The sequence below is a fragment of the Mus caroli genome, unplaced genomic scaffold (assembly GCF_978045245.1).
Source record: "Mus caroli unplaced genomic scaffold, Mus_caroli_1 scaffold_5, whole genome shotgun sequence".
Lineage (NCBI taxonomy): Eukaryota > Metazoa > Chordata > Mammalia > Rodentia > Muridae > Mus > Mus caroli.
The window spans coordinates 12969905-12978946 of record NW_028227260.1 but is presented as its reverse complement, the minus strand read 5'-3'; positions in this window follow the sequence as shown (position 1 = coordinate 12978946).

Below are 9042 nucleotides of genomic sequence, written 5' to 3'. Positions count from 1 at the left end.
CACATTCAACAACCTGAATTTTATGGAATAAATACATAGTTATTCATGAATCACATATTATTTTACTTGCATTACATGTCTAGACTTTGCCAACCCATCCAGACACTCAGGCATATTTAAGTTCAGTCATCTTTGAGTTTTTGCCAATTCCATATAAAAACCATAGCAACATACATTTTTATCATAATGAAGGTATTTTTGTTCAGGTAGGAGCACAGGCATATTTTATTTAACAGCCTGCTATCTTGATTCATAACTTGTAAATATTTAAACCTAATGGAATATGGGCTTTCATTTGTTCTCTTGCCCCAGGCCCACAAATGTCAGGGGTGGCCAGAACATGCCATCTGCATATGTGTATGGCAAATCATCTCCAAGCAGGCTTTGCACAGTAACAAAGTACTTTTTGAAGTAGACAGCAGTATTTTTTCAGCATCTACATGTCTTCTGTTCTCCATGTGGTTACTGATACCTGCACTGCCTCTGTGACAGGTAATAAATGTCCATAAATGCTTTTTACAAGTTAGAAACCTGACATCAACGTTCTTTGGAGGTAAAAACTCAGTGTTTAATTTTTTAGTGAATATTCCCTTGGGCTCACTGCTACCCAAAGAGTTTATTGCAGAAACAAAAATAATAAGCATTAGCTAACAATATGATAAATAATAGATGTAGGCTTATGCTCTACAATAAATGACAAAACATTCGCAGGCTAAAGCATTGAGATACCCTTTCTACCTGCAGCAGCATGGCTCAGCTTTTATTTCCTGTACACACTTCATATACATCTAATTTATGATGTTCCATGTTTCCGAACCCTGATACACTGAGAGGTGACTTACATAGTTTTGCATATGACTCTGGCTGAGATAAAAGCCACAGTAACTGAGTGGTACACAATGAAGTGCATGAGTATAACAACGTCAAATAATCCTTTGCAGCATTGCCTAAGATCAGAACAGAGCTCCTACGGCTGTTACTGTTGGAAACACTCAGTTTTATCTGGAAGTAATCTGGATGCTCTCCTTCACTGTGATGTAGGTCTAACTATCATGCAACTAGAAAACCAGGTAGAAAAAAAGCAGGGTACTACTGGCTTTACCCCAGATTTAATTACAAAATGAAATAAGGTCTCTGCTTGACAAAGCTTTATTTCACTACTAGACAATTCTGTGACTGATTCTGGAAGTGCCAAATGGAAGTCTACCATTTGTTCCAGCTTTTCTGATGCTCTTTGACAATAATGACTTGAAAATTAAAAGCCTGGGTCTTGGATGGTGCTCAGTTAATAATTATGATTGGCTAGCACAAAACCTGGAATTTGAGCCTCAGCACTGCATAAACCAGGCAGTGACACATACTTCTGCAATCACAAGGTAGAGTCAGGAGAATCAGGAGTTCAAGTTCATCCTCAGTTAAATAATGAATTTGAGAGCATCCTAGATATATGAGATGAGATGAGAGAGAGAGAGAGAGAGAGAGAGAGAGAGAGAGAGAGAGAGAGAGAGAGGGAGAGGGAGAGAGTTATGACAAATGCTAAACTAGGAAGAATAATAGGGCAACAGAGATAAATCAAAACTTTTAAGGCCCACAGAGGCTTAAGGTCACTCTAAATGCTACTCCTTCTAATTCATTCTGTAGGATATGGTCAAGATGTTTTTTCTAAAGCATTGTTTTGCTAAAATCAGTCCTTGTTAATACATAGTTCAATTACTCTCCACTACTATAGTTATTTATTTTTATACTTAATACCTTTGGTTTCTCAAGACAGGATTTCTCTGTGTAACCCTGGCTGTCCTGGAACTAGCTTTGTAGACCAGCCTGGCATTAAGCTCACAGAAATCCACCTGGCCTCTGGCCTCTGGCCCCTGGCCCCTGCCCCTGACTCCTCTGCCTCTCCTCCCCCTACACATGCATGCTGGGATTAAGGGTGTGTACCACCATGCCTAGCCTCCACTGCTCTAAAGTTAATACCTAAACTCCCTGATGTAATAGGTGTCTGGACCCTGCTCAGATCATCTTGGACCACCTCTCTCAAATACTTCCACTGGACCTAAAGTGGGTTTACCTGATCTTCCATCTTATATATGATAGACAACTGTTCAGTCAAAATATATACATTGTAGCCATCTTATCTTGTAAGAAAAAGGTCTTTTCTGACCCTCTCTTCCAACCAGGCATCTATCCTTATTCACCAGGAATGTTTGTTGAATGCCTCTATTGTGAAAGTAATATTACTAGTTTCACTTCAGATTTGATTGCATGATAAAGGAAAGTCTTTGATTTAGCTACAGCCCGGGATTTTCCTTCATCTGTGGAGCATTTTGAAGACAAAGACATCATCATCTCTATATCCTCAACACCTAACACATTAAACTAGTCTGAATCAAGTTGAATTACGCTGGAGTGAGTTGAGCACATTTTTAAATTTGATTTTTATTCTAGCTATCTATTTATTTAGTGTTTATGCACATGCTCATGTGAAGGTCAGAGAAAACCATGCTAGAATTGATTCACCCTGTGTACTCTCTAGGTCCCAGAGATCAAACGCAGGTCATCCTGCTTTGCAGCAAGTATCTGTCCAGACCCACAGCTCTCACCTCCCAGTGGTCATGTTGTGAAAATAATACTAGGCACCCAAATATGAAAGAATCTAAATGCTAGATGATAAACTTACACTGGGTAGATGGCGGACTAAGACAAATGGGGAGATATTGAGCAGAAAGTAAGTGTGCAGACAGAATTCTTTTAGGAAATACAGTCTAGGGCTGTGCAGAAGATGACCTGAGTTTCCACTCATTCTAACATCCTCCTACCAATAATGTTCCCAGTAAACATTCTCACACTCGCTCTCCACCCACTCCATCCAAGCACACGAGAATATGGAAGGCATTTCTAAGTCAATGCTTCTCTTTTTTTAAACAACTATAATCCTAACTATCCTTCATATCCCTGCTATGTAAACAGAATTCCTGTAAATACGCATGAAAAGAACTAACACCAACTGGACAACAGAAAAAGAAGAGAAACAGAACTCTCACAAGAGAAAAAAAGACTGAAAAGTAAATTAGTAATATGGTACCAATTTTACCTAACAAATTGTCAAAGATTATAAAACTAATAATAGTTGGAGTTTGCAGGGGGTTAGGAGAATGGCGCCCTTATATGTTAAGTGTGGGGGTGGAAATTAGTCCAAGTCTTCTGGAGAGGAAAATTCTCAGAGATAAAGTCAAAGATACACTGTACAAAATATTGAGAACAGTTATGAAAACAACTGAATGCCAATAAAAAAGGACATCAAACCTGATGTGTTAAGCTGATTAATGATCCATAAAGATATCCAAGCACCAATACCCCAGACCTGCAAACATTACCTTAGTTAGCCAAAAGAACTTTGCAGATATAACTGATTATTCCATAATTTTAATTGTTTAAATGTATGTAATTACATAAATATCACAATATATAAAATATTAAGGACTTAGAATACTTCATGTTCATATTATAACTTTTGTTATGTTTTAAATGACTATTAAATATCTGAGTATTATCACTGATATTTGTCCAAAATCAAAGGAACTTCTGGAATATAATGATAATCCAGAACTTCAATCCAACTTTAACTATATTCACAGCTATGTTTTTTTAAAAAATTGGAATAATTGATTTTTATAGTGTGTGTGTGTGTGTGTGTGTGTGTGTGTGTGTGTGTGTGTGTGTGTGACAGGAATTTGTTCACTTCTTTCGCCATGTGAATGGAATGGAACTTAGGTCATTAGGCTTGGCAGCAAGCACCTTTATCCACTGTAATGGTTAACACATGCTTGGCCCAGGGAATGGCACTATTAGGAGGTGTGGCCTTGTTAGAGTAGGTGTGTCACTGTGGGTTTGGGCTTAAGACCTAGCTGCCTAGAAGTCAGTCTTCCACTAGCAGCCTTCAGATGAAGATGTAGACCTCTCAGCTCTTCCTGTACCATGCCTGACTGAACATGCTGCCATGTTCCCATCTTGATGATACTGGACTGAACCTCTGAATCTGTAAGCCAGCCCCAATTAAATGTTGTCCTTTATAAGACTTGCCTTAGTCATGATGTCTGTTCACAGCAGTAAAACCCTAAGACACCCATTGAGCCCAGTAGTCAGAACTTTGAAGTTTCCATTATAGGATAGAACAAGCAATTTAGGATAGTCAATCATTATTGACTTTCAGCTGAGGCTGATAGAAGAAATTTTCATATAATCATTTTCCCTAATACAATATCCACCTAACATTACATCCTTTGTACTTTTCATGACATAAAGGTTGAATACGTTACAAGATGAATACTGTTAAACATGAATCAGGAGTATTACCTTACATATTTATTTATATTTTTAAATATTTGTAGACTTAAAAAATGGATTCACTAAGAGTATTAACACTCTTAATATTTTTCTAATCTGTATACTTATTTCTTCTCCTATCTTAGACTTTTAATGAATATATTTTAAAGTAACAGACTTCACAATACTATAATAAAAAGTACATAACTACACTCCACCTAACCAATAACATTTAATATAAAATACAAAATTTAAGATGTTTACTTCAAGTTATAAGTAGATTATATAACCACATTAAAAGAAAGAGATGAAATAATAATAAAAAGTCAAACATAACTGATGTACCATCTTCAGGTTTATGGCATTGTTGAGTATTACTTTTTTTTTTAACTAATCTGACAATGTGTCTTTCAATTAACATATTTAGATTTTCATTTATCTTTACCTACCATAGAGTTGTATGTAACTCTATCATCTTGCTCCTTCTTTTCTGTCTCTAGCTCATCTACCTGAGACCTTTTCCAAAATGTTGCCTTCTTGCACATTGAGTTCTATCACTCTTATTCAGCTGAACTGTTTTGTAATTCTAATGGTTGCTTTAGGGAATTATAGTGTACCTCTAACGCATAGTCTGCTGTCAGTAATGTAACACTTTGTATATAAGAATTTCACAGATCCCTTCCTGTCGGCGCCAGCACCAGGTCACCTTGGACTCAGAATTGGCGGACATCCCCAAGGTCCCTAGAGGATTCTCCATGCAATCTTAGGACCACTGGTGATTGGAACACAACTTCTGTTCCATTCCAATCACGCGGGACCTGAGACAGCATTAGGGAAGCAGAAAACCTGGCCTGACCAAGGTCACAAGTCCCTTCTGATCAGCACCAGCACCGGATCACCTTGAGCAGACACCCCCAAGGTCTCTAGAGGACAGCTTCTGAGGCAGACCCTGTTTCGAGCTCCAGACATCCCAGCACCTTCCCTGCCAGAGGAGAGGTGTCCGCCCCACCCCAGGAGGTCTTTGCCAGAGCACCTGGGGGAGCCATCTTGTTTCCCAGATCCCTCCGAGACTAGACTGTGCAGGTGAGAGTGTGGACTACAGAAGCTAACAACTTCTGGGAAAGGCTGAAGCAACACAGCATCTGGGACAGGCCCAGTTTCAGGCCTTCATCTTCTGCCAGGAGGCAGGGCCAAATGCAAGATATCTGTGCACCTCCCTGTAAGAGGAGAGCTTGCCTGCAGAGAGTGCTCTGGCCACTGAAACTCAGGAGACAGCTAGTCTCCCAGGTCTGCTGATAGAGGCTAACAGAATCACAAGAGGAACAAGCTCTAACCAGAGACAACTATAACAACTAACTCCAGAGATTACCAGATGGTGAAAAGCAACTTAGGAATCTTACTAACAGAAAAGAAGACCACGCACTATCATCAGAACCCAGCAATCCCACCTCACCCAGTCTGGGGCACCCCAACACACCCGTAAAGATAGACTCAAATTTAAAAGCATATCTCATGATGATGGTAGAGGACATAAAGAAGGACTTTAATAATTCACTTAAAGAAATACAGGAGAACACTGATAAAAAGTTACAAAGTCCTTAAAGAAAAACAGGAAAACACAACCAAACAGTTAGAACTCCTTAAAGAAAAACAGGAAAACACATCCAAACACGTCATGGACATGAACAAAACCATACTAGACCTAAAAAGGGAAGTAGACACAATAAAAAAAACACAAAGTGAGGCAACGCTGGAGATAGAAATCCTAGGAAAGAAATCTGAAAACATAGATGTGAGCATCAGCAACAGAATATAAGAGGTGGAAGAGAGAATCTCAGGTGCAGAAGATTCCATAGAGAACATTGGCACAACAGTCAAAGAAAATGCAAAATGCAAAATGCAAAAAGATCCTAACTCAAAACATCCAGGAAATCCAGGACACAATCAGAAGACCAAACCTACAGATAGTAGGAGTAGATGAGAATGAAGATTTTCAACTTAAAAGGCCAGCAAATATCTTCAACAAAATTATAGAAGAAAACTTCCCAAACCTAAAAAAGACATGCCCATGAACATACAAGAAGCCTACAGAACTCCAAATAGACTGGACCAGAAAAGAAATTCCTCCCAACACATAATAATCAGAACAACAAATGCACTAAATAAATATAGAATATTAAAAGCAGTAAGGGAAAAAGGTCAAGTAACATACAAAGGCAGGCCTATTAGAATTACACCAGACTTTTCACCGGAGAATATGAAAGCCAGAAGATCCTGGACAGATGTTATACAGATACTAAGAGAACACAAATGCCAGCCCAGGCTACTATACTCAGCCAAACTCTCAATTACCATAGATGGAGAAACCAAAGTATTGCACGACAAAATCAAATTCACACATTATCTTTCCATGAATCCAGCCCTTCAAAAGAAAATAACAGGAAAAAAAAAAACAATTCAAGGATGGAAACCATGTCCTAGAAGAAGCAAGAATGTAATACTTCAACAAACCTAAAAGAAGACAGCCACAAGAACAAAATGCCAACTCTAACAACAAAAATAATAGGAAGCAACAATTACTTTTCCTTAATATCTCTTAATATAAATGGACTCAACTCCCCAATAAAAAGACATAGACTAACAAACTGACTACACAAACAGGACCCAACATTTTGCTGCTTACAGGAAACCCATCTCAGGGAAAAAGACAGACACTACCTCAGAATGAAAGGCTGGAAAACAATTTTCCAAGCAAATGGTCTGAAGAAACAAGCTGGAGTAGCCATTCTAATTTTGAATAAAATTGACTTCCAACACAATGTTATCAAAAAAGACAAGGAGGGACACTTCATACTCATCAAAGGTAAAATCTTCCAAGAGGAACTCTCAATTCTGAATATCTATGCTCCAAATGCAAGGGCAGCCACATTCATTAAAGAAACTTTAGTAAAGCCCAAAGCAAACATTGCACCTCACACAATAATAGTGGGAGACTTCAACACACCACTTTCATCAATGGACAAATCATGGAAACAGAAACTAAACAGGGACACAGTGAAACTAACAGAAGTTATGAAACAAATGGATTTAACAGATATCTACAGAACATTTTATCATAAAACAAAAGGATATACCTTCTTCTCAGCACCTCATGGTACCGTCTCCAAAATTGACCACATAATTGGTCACAAAACAGGCCTCAACAGATACAAAAATATTGAAATTGTCCCATGCATCCTATCAGATCACCATGGACTAAGGCTGATCTTCAATAACAACATAAATGATAGAAAGCCAACATTCACGTGGAAACTGAACAACACACTTCTCAATGATACCTTGGTCAAGGAAGGAATAAAGAAAGAAATTACAGACTTTTTAGAGTTTAATGAAAATGAAGCCACAACATACCCAAACTTATAGGACACAATGAAAGCATTTCTTTTTTTTTTTGTCTTTCTTTGTTTTAAAATATTTTTATTACATATTTTCCTCAATTACATTTCCAATGCTATCCCAAAAGTCCCCCATAGCGCCCCCCACTTCCCTACCCACCCATTCCCATTCTTTTGGCCCTGGCATTCCCCTATATTGGGGCATATAAAGTTTGCAAGTCCAATGGGCCTCTCTTTCCATTGATGGCCAACTAGGCCATCTTTCGATACATATGCAGCTAGAAACAAGAGCTCCAGGGTTCTGGTTAGTATATCATGTTGTTCCAACAATAGGGTTGCAGATCCTTTTAGCTCCTTGGGTACTTTCTCTAGCTTCTCCATTGGGAGCCCTGTGATACATCCAATAGCTGACTGTGAACATCCACTCCTGTGTTTGCTAGGCCCCAGCATCGTCTCACAAGAGACAGCTATATTTGGGTCCTTTCAGCAAAATCTTGCTAGTGTATGCAATGGTGTCAGCGTTTAGAAGCTGCTTATGGGATGTATCACTGGATATGGCAGTCTCTAAATGGTCCATCCTTTCATCACAGCTACGAACTTTGTCTCTGTAACTCCTTCCCTGGGTGTTTTGTTCCCAATTCTAAGAAGGGGCACAGTGTCCACACTTTGGTCTTCATTCTACAATGAAAGCATTTCTAAGAGGAAAACTCTTAACTCTGAGTGCTCTAAAAAGAAACTAGAGAAAGCACACACTAGCAGCTTGACAACACACCAAAAGCTCTAGAACAAAAGGAAGAAAATTCACCCAAGAGGAGTAGATGACAGGAAATAATCAAACTCAGGGGCGAAATCAACCAAGTGGAAACAAGAACTATTCAAAGAATCAACCAAAGGAGGAGCTTTGAAAAAAAACAACAAGGTAGATAAACCCTTAGCCAGACTCACTAGAGGGCACAAGTACAGCATCCTAATTAACAAAATCAGAAATGAAAAGGAAGACATAACAACAGATTCTGAAGAAATCCAAAACACAATCAGATCCTTTTACAAAAGGCTATACTCAAAAAAACTGGAAAACCTGGATGAAATGGAAAATTCTAGACAGATACCAGGTACCAAAGTTAAATCAGGATCAGGTTAATGATCTAAACAGTCCCATATCCCCTAAAGAAATAGAAGCAGTCATTAATAGTCTCCCAACCAAAAAAAAAAAAAAAAAAAAAAAAGCCCAGGACCAGATGGGTTTAGTGCAGAGTTCTATCAGACCTTCAAAGAAGATGTAATTCCAGTTCTTCACAAACTATTACACAAAATAGAAGCAGAA